An 11139-nucleotide genomic window follows, 5' to 3' on the forward strand; every position below is an offset into this window, starting at 1 on the left:
GTTGGTGATCAAAGGATATAAACAACGAGGAGGTTTAGATTACCTTGATACATATTCGCCGGTTACGCGAATAACATCTATAAGGTTGGTGCTTGCCATTGCCGCCATTAGAAACTTGGAAGTTCACCAAATGGATATAAAAACGGCTTTCTTGAATGCAAATCTAGAGGAAGAGATTTTCATGGAACAACTCGAAGGTTTCATAGCCGTTGGGCGAGAAAATAAAGTATATAAACTTGTGAAATCCTTGTATGGAGTGAAACAAGCTCCTAAACAATGGCACCAAAAGTTTGATCATGTCATGCTTGATGTTGGGTTCAAAATCAATGAATGTGACAAATGTGTGTACGTGAAGGACACATCCGATGGATATGTCATTTTGTATTTATACATAGATGATATGCTCATTGCTGGAAGTGATAACAAAATCATAATGTCCACAAAGAACATGCTAAAAGCAAGATTTGACATGAAGTACATGGGTTTTGCGGATGTGATTTTGGGAGTTAAAATCACACGAACCCAGGATGGACTTGTTTTAAGTCAATCCCATTACGTGAGCAAAATTCTTGAGAAGTTTAATGCGAATGACTCTAATGTAGCTAGAACTCCCACTGACCCAAGTCAACATCTAGCTAAGAATAGAGGTGAATAACCAGTTGGAATACTCAAGAATTATTGGCAGCTTGATGTATCTTATGAGTTGCACTAGACCCGACTTAGCATATGCTATGAGCAAGCTAAGTAGATACACAAGCAACCCAAGTTCAAGTCATTGGAACTGTGTGATTCGGTAGCTTCGGTACCTAAGATACACTAGGGAATACGGGTTACATTATAACAGATATCCAGCAGTTGTCAAATAACACTGTGATGCAAATTGGATACCTGACACCAATGATTCCAGAGCAACAAGTGGGTATGTATTCACACTAGGAGGTGCTGCTATATCGTGGAAATCGTCTAAACAAACGGTTATAGCTAAATCCACGATGGAATCAGAATTCATCGCCCTAGATAAAGCGGGCGAAGAGACAGAATGGTTACGTCAATTTGTTGAGGATATACCAAGATGGCCTAAGCCGGCATCGGCCATCTGTATACATTGTGATAGCCAATCGGCAATTGGCAGAGCTCATATCACAATGTATAATGGTAAGAATAGACATATTAGACGTAGACATAATACGGTACGACAACTAATATCTACTGGAATTATCACTGTTGACTACGTGAAGTCAAAGGATAATATTGCGGATCCGCTAACAAAAGGCCTAAGTAGAGAGTTAGTTCAGAAGTCGTCCATGGGAATGGGACTGAAGCCCTTGAAAAATTAAAGTTCATGCGAAGGAAACCTAACTCAACAGACTGGAGATCCCAAGAGTTGAGTTCAATAGGAAAACCTACATGCATGAATTAGTGCGGTCACTGTGGGGGGGATAACCATACAATTTTAAGAGGGAGTTTACCACGTGGAAATGTAACCTTCCTAGTCCATTCCTAAAAGTGACAAGTGTGAGGCTAAGCATATGGTTTTTGATGATTCGACCAAGGTAGTTATACATGGTGAATCACCTATGTGAGAGAGAAGTGGGGTCGCTTCGAAGGGTGTTGTTGGGCACAATACTTAGTAGCTCTTGCAGAACCAGGCGCATGTTCATGACCATAACGAACATAACTATGAGGACTTGACTTTGTCAGGGAGAGTCTTGTGTGAAGTATATTGTCGTCTACACAAACGGTAGACGAGTTCAAAGAAATCACTGTCTGCTCAGAGCCAGTGGGATAAGTATGCTTCATAAGCAAAGTTTCAAAGGATAACACCTACCTATTGTATGCAAGATTCAACTGTTGAAATCTAATCGGAATAATGTTGTTGTTTCGACCTCCATTCATGTGGGGGATTGTTGGAAGTTTTAAGTGTGTTAATGAAGGAAGTGGTTGAAGTGGTAAATGTTTGTCCCATAACGGATTGGGATCAAAATAATGAATGGTTTATAAGGTGGAGCCCTTACACCCATTTGAATTATCTGTGACATGTTTTACCATAAGTTCTACGCGCGCAGGGGGGGGGGTGCAAATTTGGGTTTCTGGACTAGAAATCCATCGAACTCGTGCGCACCCGCACGTCCCGCGGACACGAATGCAACTCCGAAAACCCGAGCCCGCGTGAGACGGTTTTTTGAATTCGTTTTTGAAATTCAAATCGGTTGGTCTGGTCAATACCATTAATGATTATGATTATTATTATTAAGTTTCAATTCTGCACTAATGATCATTAGATGAATATTCTTATTCTTTAATGGTCATAAACTCTGAATTGATTATAAGTTTATGACTTTGGTTATAAATAAGATGACCATTCTATAGCCAAGATACACCAACGAAAAATCACACTTCATCTTCTTCCTCTCTACTACAGCAATATTATTTCGCTTTCGTTTTCAGGCAAGTGTCCGAATCCGGCAGAGCACCGATTCTGTTTCGAACCGGAGTACTCTGGGAACAGACCGAGAATCTGTTTAAGGGAATTGTGTTAAACACAAGCCCTGTTTACTGTTTCATTTATTTTCGTTTAATATTCTGGAATTTATAATACAAGATTTCCAACAATTCCGAGATCAAAGACACAATGATGAAAATGAACAAACAAATATAATTATAACTAAAAAAATACACAATAGATCGCAAAATATAACACAATGCCGAACAAAATATAGCACAATATATAATAATAGAACACAATATAAAGATAAAAAAGACACAGTGTCAAAGAAAAAATACACAATCAATGGCAAAAATAAACAAAAAACACAATGATAAACAGAAAGGCACAACGATTTTTTTCACTTATCATTGTGTTTTTTTACGAGATCGAGAGATACGGTGGAAACATTTTTTTGTTTTTACTTTATTCGCTTTTTTATTAAATTTTGAGTTATTATTTTTTTATTATTTTTATATTTTGTTGAGTGGTTTTTTTGTGCGACTAAAAATCCTTCACGTCATTCTCATTTTTGTTCCCTTTGTAGAATAACTTGACAATTGTTCTATAATCCCAAAGGACTCAAAGATGAGGGGCGGTCGCTGTCGTGCCGTTTGGCGGGCGTGGGGGTCGAGTTTTATACGGGGAATCCCTTAATAGATGGACCACTAGGGGCTTCGTTCGTCCGGACTCGTGGCCGACTCGGGCTACCTCTAGCCAATGGGGGCCGGGTACGGAGTACCCGGCATTACTTAGTTGGTCGTTTCAAAAAAAAAAGAAAAACTCGAAGATGTGGGGCTCGTCAAAGGTGTAACAAATACCGTGTTGACAAATACCTTATAAATAACTCTTCATTTTGTTTTCACACCGATGTAAGACAATTTTTTACCACTTTTTTAAGACATTCATTCAGACACTTATATCCAAAACTTTCAACACCTTTGATATCTAAATAAGATTTTAGATAAGGAAACCTTATAGAATATAGCAGGCCCTGCTATGAGGGTGGGCTGAGAGGGCTCAAGCCCCAGGCCCACTCCTTATTTAGGGCCCATGAGTTTTTTTAAAAAAAGTTATATATGTATATGGCCCATGAAATTTTTAAGGCCCATTTGGCTGGAAATAAAATAATACTGATAATATATAGAAATTGGAATATAATCAGACGCACGACGCCACGTCCATCCCGCTTAAACCTAACGCCGGCTTTCTTATCATCGCCGGATTTCTTCCCTTCGCCAGAGAACTTCCGCGGCTTTGCTTATCGCCATCGCCGAGGTCCGACACTCTGACTCAGTTTCCAACCGACCACACTTAAACTAGGTTAAACATATTATATGGTATATGTTTTAGTTCTTTTTTAAAAGTGGGGTATATCGTATATCATGTATATGTTTTGTTATGTTTATACTTGTTTTTTGTGTTGAATTGTTGATGTTGGGTTGTTTAATTATGAGAAATTACATATTTTCTTATTATATATTAGGAGTTTTGTGTTTTGTGCCCTGCTTGCGGTGCGCGCATATAATGTATATATGTGTAAACCCTCGGGTGGGCAAAAGTAAAATTGCACTAATTTTGATGTTATTTTACTAATCTCGTGAAAATAACGTTAAAAGTGATGGAAGGTTAATCAGGCATCATGTGGTGGCGTTGATAGCCGAAAGACAAGGGTACATGCACCAATCAGCCAGCGTCCCGATGATTGAGTGCTATGTGCCTTATGGCCAAGGCTTGATGCAAAACTAGTATAGAGCCAGGGGTCTCACCGGAAGCAGCCTCTCTATCCCCATGGGGGTAGAGGTAAGGCTGTCTACATCTTACCCTACTCAGACCCTACCATAGCTTTGCTATTGGTGGGATATACTGAGTACGATGATGATGATGATGAAGTTTTGTGTTTTAAAACTCAGCAAACTGATGGTTTTCATTTTAGGTAACGTGAATTTAGTTATGAGTGTTGAAAATTCTTTCCTTTGGAACACAAATGAACTATTCTTGTAGTTTTATTATTATTTAATGTTATATGTATTACAATTTAGACTTTTAGTTTTAGACACTTAAATTTTTTATTGAAAAAAGATAGATTAGTTAATGTTTTTTGTGTTAATAAGTTAATGGATTCAATTTTATGATATTTCTATTTTGTAGATATCATGCCTCCTAGGCCTAAACACTTATTCGGTAGTCAAAAACATAAAAATAGAAAAAAAAATAGAAGAGGAATCACGATTCGTTTAAGTTTTTCATTTTGCTAAAAAAAAAACTTTCATTTTTGTTTTATTGAACATTTGTTTAAATTATGTTAGGGTTTTGAGCTTGTATTTTAGGGCCTCTTGTCTTTCATGTTTTAGACCCAACTCTTTTTTTGTATTCTCAGAGATAGAAACCACTCATTACGACTAAACCAAATTTATTGACCCGTTACACAAACTATATTGAAGTAATAATCTAGTGAGCAGATGACCAAAAGAAACAAGAATTAATTTTTTGGGTGGAAGCACTATAACAGTGGATAAAGACAAGTCATCATAATTATTACTTTACCAACACAAGACAAATAACGACTTTAACTTAGCAAACAAATAAACTAGATTGTGTTGTTTGTTTTAAAAAGGTCTGCGCAGCATGTTTTGTCTACGCTGTGCAGATTACACCTAGACATTGTTTTTTGCAGACTGTTTGTTTTCTCGAACACGTTTCATTAAAAACCATGACTAGAAAATATTTAAAGCAGAAAATGCATATTTAAGAAGAAACACAATTGGTTTTGTGTGACAAGAAAATGTAGTCAGTTTATTTAGAAGAAAACAAAAGTTCCATTTTGTTGTTATTTGTTAAGGTCTTTAAGAACAAAAACGATAGATTTAATTTTAAAAAGTATTTATTAGGATATGTAGCATAAAATGAAATACAAAATAAATCGATCAACAACAAAAGCTGATTAGAAACGTGTAAAATACCTTCCAGTTGTCAGGGTTCCATAAGCTTATGAAGGGTTTAGGTTAAGGGATATTGGTGTTTAATACTTTTAACTTTACTTGTTGACTTCTCAATTTTCGATTTGTTATCCACCATTCTCAACTTTTGATATATTTGTTTTTGTCACTCCCTCACTAATGGATGACTAACGTCGTTAGTGGAATTCCGTCATAAATCATTCCAGATTGCCAGATGCACTTACAACTGTCAAAATGCCCTTGCGTCTTATCGATTGGTCATTTCTTTGCGTCAATCGGACCTTGAAGTTATCACAGCCAACTTTGATAGATGTCTGAACTGGGGTGTTCACGTTTCGTCCTTGTGGTTTGACAAATAATGCGAATTTAGTTAAACAAATTTAATTTTTGGATATGGATTATCCACGTTTCTCAGTTCATGTCAATTACATCCAAATCATTAACTCCTTAAATTTAATCGTTAAGTCAGGGGTAGACATGCATTTTCACTCTTTCTTTATTATAATACTTATTTCAGTGAACTATGATTTTCGTCCATGTGGCTTGTCTAAATTTGCGGTTTTAGTCTAATAGTTTCAAATTTGCAATTTCTTCCCTATGGTTCATTTCACTTGCAATTAAACCCGAATTCACTAATCTCGTTAAGTCTGGTTATTAAAGCCATCAATGTGCCCATCATGTGAGGGGTGGTTTTTTCCTTCTTTTTTTTCTTTTTTCTCAAATACACCCAAACCCCTCACGTAAGGAGGTTTGCAAATTAGGATTGAGGTTTATTTGGGGAGAAAAACGACAAAACTGGTTGTCACGTGAGGGGCATGCAGATGAGTTAACGACCAGACTTAACGAGGTTAATACATTCGGGTTTAATTGCAAGTTAAATGAAACTAGAAGGACGAAAATTGCAAACTAGAAACTATGGGACTAAAACTGCATATTTGGACAAACCACAAGGACGAAAATCGCAGTTCACTGAAATAAGTATTATAATAAAGAAAGAATGAAAAAACATGTCTACCCCTGACTTAACGTTTACATTTTTTAGGGTTAGTGATGAGGATGTAATTTGCAAGAATTGAGAAACGTAGATGGTTCATATTCAAAAAATAAACTTTTTAAACTAAATTCACATTATTTGCCAAACCACAAGAACAAAAATAACACTTTACTCTTTAAAATACTAAAACACCGTATGGGTTTGACGTGATGAACCACGAATCTTTCTCTCTTTTTTTAAGGTATGCAAAAATATATGTATCAAATCAACTCCTGATTTATTTATTTATTTTAACGGCCATTTGGATCATTGATAGGGGTGTAAATGAGTCGAGCTTATCGCGAGCTAGTCAAAATCTACTTGTCAAAATACCCAAGTGAACCGAGTTTAAATGAGCCAGAGCTAGAGCCTAAAAGTAAGCTCGTATATAAACAAGCCTAGGTTTCACTTATCAAGCTCGAGCAGGCTTATGAGCCTAAGTGAATCTGTCATTAGTTTAATTTTTTTTATAATATAGATAGATATTATATCAATCAAGAACCTAACCCAGTTTTAAGAACTTAATACTTGGTACAGATTAATTCACCTTATCTATTATTTTATTTAACTAACGGTATTTTGTTATATCTCATATTAATCTATTTCTCTCTCCACTTATCTCATATTCTCTCTCTCTCTCTCTCTCATCATCTCACACTCTTTCTTTTCATTTAATTGTTTCTCTCTTAATTTATTTAAATTAGAAAATCGAAAATTCTGAAGTTCATTCTGATCTTAAACAAGATAAACGTTTCAAATAAAAAATGAGATTAATATCTTTTATTGAACGGCTAAAATTTTATTCAAAAGGAGGTTAGCAAAACGAGTGTCAAACTTTATTCAAAAAGAAGCTGATAATTTACTATTTCAAATTGTGTTTTAAAAAAAAAAACAATTTGTAATTTAATCTAATTTGAAAAACGATTCCTTTTTAATTTTAGTTCAATTTAGTTTTTTCTTATTTATTTTATCCTAATTTGAATGAAACTTTGATCTATTGTTATGATTGTTTCTAATTTTTTTGAACCGTTTCGTCTAAAACAAGCCAAAGTTTGAAAGTAAACTAAAGAGGAGGAGGAGAAAGTGGGTGACATGATTAGATGCACCAGTTCATTATTATTGTATTTTGTATAATTTATATCTAATCCGTGTTTCTTTGGTGTAATTTGTGAATTTTACGTATCTTAGGTAGTATATTCTGAAAGTAGTTCGCGTTAGACGTGCACAAAATAACCGGTTCCGGAACCGAACCGGTGGAACCGACCCGGAACCGGTTCTAACCCATACCCGGAACCGGTTCCTGACCGGGTATAGGATTTCTCCTCGGAGCCGGTTCCGGAACCGGTGGAAAAAACCCGGAGGAACCGGTCAAAAACCCGAAAAAACCCGGAGGAACCGGTCAAAACCCGACCCGGAACTGGTCAAAACCCGGTCAAATACCCGACTATACCCGGAACCGGTTCCGGAACCGAACCGGGTTTGACTTTTGTTGACCATACCCGGAACCGGTTCCTGGTTTTTTAAATACCCGATTTGTGCACCTCTAGTTCGCGTGGCACGCAAGCAAAAAGCTAATATATATATACACTAGCAAAGAGCCCGCGCGATGCGACGGCGACGACCAATTACCCCTTCTTTGTTTACTCTCGTTGCAGCGGGAGACCCGTACATATTTAGATGAAAAATGAGAACCATTAATCATTTCAAAACCAAATTCCATCATCTTAATATGCTAACATGACCCAAATTTACATGAACCTTTCATAAAAAAGATGAATATTATTTTTCAGTCATGATATAAATTATGAACATTGATATTGACCTGACAATTAGAATTGTTCACTAAACAAGATAGAGTCATCATACAATATAAGTATCTATATCAAACTCAAAACATCTTAAAAAAAATATTGCAAACACGCCAACTCTTCTATAAAAAAGCTAATACACCTAAACCCACAACCAATACAACCCGACTGCAACCAACTGTAAACCGAAGCCCACGCATCTACATGAACATGCTCCAAACCACCACCACTTGATGAACCCTTTTGGTTTCTAGACTCCCCAAAGTAATACAACTAAACTTTAACCCCTGTTTATATTCACCATTAGCATCTCACCATGATATTCACCAGCTGGTTTGATGTGCTCCGCAGCTGCGAACAAAATCACTATCCGTCATTCTGTTGCAAGCATCACCATATAGGCATATACACATCTTCATACTACAAAATACCAATCACAAAAGTCAAAGTCAACAATGAAAAATTTTATTCAATAAAAAATCACATTTTAAAATCAACTGCAACTATATTTCGATTTAATTCCATATTATTATTGTTTTTGTCATAAAAAAAAAACAAAATCCATTTGCAAAGACAAGATAAAAAAAAGAATAAATATGTTGAAAGAGAATAAAAAATTAAAAATTAATATTTTTTGACAAATTTAAGAACACCAACAACAATTAACACTATTAGACGTTAAGTCTAAAAAGGTATTTTGAAGGATTGAGAACAAAGTAATTGTTACCTGTCCCGTTTATTTAACCCATTACATAAGGCACAAATCAATATTGTATCATAGCCTGACAAAAGTACCCAACCCATATTATAATATTAAATCAAAGAATATTTCTCATTGTCTGACTCGCATAACTTTTTACTTTTTATTGACTCGTATAGTCTAAAAAACCACTTGGTATTTAACTTTACACCATAAAAAACGTAAAATAAAGGCCATAGCCGTGCACCTATACCCTGCAGCGATGCAGCCCCAAAGTGATTTACTATTGCAATACCAAGCGTCCAAGCTTCAATTTAAACCAAAATACAACAAAAGAAGGTTAATTTAGTGTCTAAAATACCATTCAAAAACATTGTAATGCAGTTTACATACTTACACGGCTGTCAAAGTACAAGGTACTTGGCCCGCCCAAGCCAGCACCGTCCACGTTAAAATATGACCATCTTGTGTCGTTTACTCTCAGTGGTTGAGGTTTCATCCGTGATTACCCTGTCAAAAAATAAAGAGCTTTAGAGAAGAAAAATGCTAAATATTCAAGCCATTTAAATATAGTATTTTGCCTAAAGCTTCACATTGTCCAGAGTTTTGATGGAAAACGGTGAAGAGTTATCTAAAACTGTGCAGAATTTGTGATCCGTATAGTGCATATTTTTAAAAAAACATTTGTTGTGCAGAATTTTGCCTATCAGCAGTGCAAAGTTCAAACACAAAAGTTATGCAAAATTTGGAATATAAAGGTGCAGATTGTTGTGTTTTCTATACAATGTATTAGACATAATGAATCTCCCAATTTTTCAACTTCAAAATCAATTTTTGGTAGAAAGTAAATTCCTAAAAACTCTTGTGGAAAACACTATATATCTAAAACAAAGCAATAGGTTATCAAAACTTTTTAACTAAATTAGTAAAAATTGACTGCAACTGTAATATTGTTGAGTGTACAATAAACTTACCATCTAATATCCAACTTTCACCCATCTTTATACAGCTTTGACCATGACAGGTAGACTTTTAGGTTAACTACAAACAAACAAATAAATCAAATCATACTTATAAATACATAACAATACAAAGGTTCTAATTTCAAAAAAATTGACATTGCAAAACCTCTAAGCATAAACCAAACTGATAAATCACTTAATCAAGCTTTCATAACGTTGAACAAAATTGGATAATAAGATATTCTTTATAATACTTTACGACATAAATTAGAGTGGAAACCAACTATACATGATGCCAACGAAGACACAAATTTGAATTGCAGCTATGGTATAGTCGGAAGTAATTCATCCACTGTTTGAATTTGCGTTCATTTTTGTGCACAAAATTTGTGCAATTTGACCACGTAATAGTCAACATATAAGATTATCAAACTGTACGGGTATTTTGGGGTGTTTTTCAAGTTTGGAATTTAAAAATTGAAACTATAGTAACTAACTTTTATTAAAAAAATTATTATAAAGTGTAAACCTTAGATTGATCATAACGAACCAAAAACCTAAAACGACGACCTCTTACATCATGCCTTTCTAGTGAATATTCAATTGTTTGCACTTTGCAGAACTAATCCCACTTAACAATAAACAAATTTCACTTATTTCTCACTAATCGATTAAAAACCAAATTGATAACAACTCAAGAGTTTAAATCATACACCAGTTTACTTTACCTCGTATATCAGTATGTTCTTCATATTCAATCGTCATGGTATTACCAATGCACCTGTAAGTAAACATAATAATTTAATAATCTTAGTCTAATTCAAAAAAACCAAACAAGATGAGTTTTTAATAATTTATATGTAACGGAAAAAGTAACAAGCATGTAAATGATAAATATGTTATAGAACAAGCAAGTGTTTGAAAATGAGAAAAGCTAACCTAATGACGTTTTGCCAAAAGTATGATCAGTGACACTTATACAACTTAAAAAAAAACTAATACAACGAAATTATAAAAAACAAAAGCCTAAAATGATCCATGTTGTGTCATGGCAAAATATAGATCAGCATGTTAAATATAGAGCAAGGATATTTTTGAATTATTGGCTATAGAATCCATCATCAGGAGTATCGTCATTAATCCAGTTTGAAAGAAGATGAAGACGATGACTTAAGGACGGAAGGAGTAAAC

The 11139-nt window shown here is 34.9% G+C and overlaps 1 long non-coding RNA gene across 2 annotated transcripts; it reads right to left on the reverse strand.

Annotated features, from left to right (window-relative positions):
* Positions 1–8948: 8948 nt before the first annotated feature.
* LOC143593631 (uncharacterized) lies at positions 8949–10711 on the reverse strand. 2 transcript variants are annotated; one of them, XR_013146145.1, is made up of 4 exons: positions 10677–10711; positions 9961–10027; positions 9384–9496; positions 8949–9293 (listed from the first exon to the last, which is right to left on the reverse strand). It is a non-coding gene; the product is annotated as an uncharacterized LOC143593631 (long non-coding RNA). The 2 variants fall into 2 exon arrangements; XR_013146144.1 differs by having other exon boundaries at positions 9380–9496.
* Positions 10712–11139: the final 428 nt, after the last annotated feature.

This window comes from Bidens hawaiensis, unplaced genomic scaffold (assembly GCF_021521415.1).
Source record: "Bidens hawaiensis isolate Kalapana, Puna unplaced genomic scaffold, B.hawaiensis_p1.1 tig00042419_1, whole genome shotgun sequence".
NCBI lineage: Eukaryota > Viridiplantae > Streptophyta > Magnoliopsida > Asterales > Asteraceae > Bidens > Bidens hawaiensis.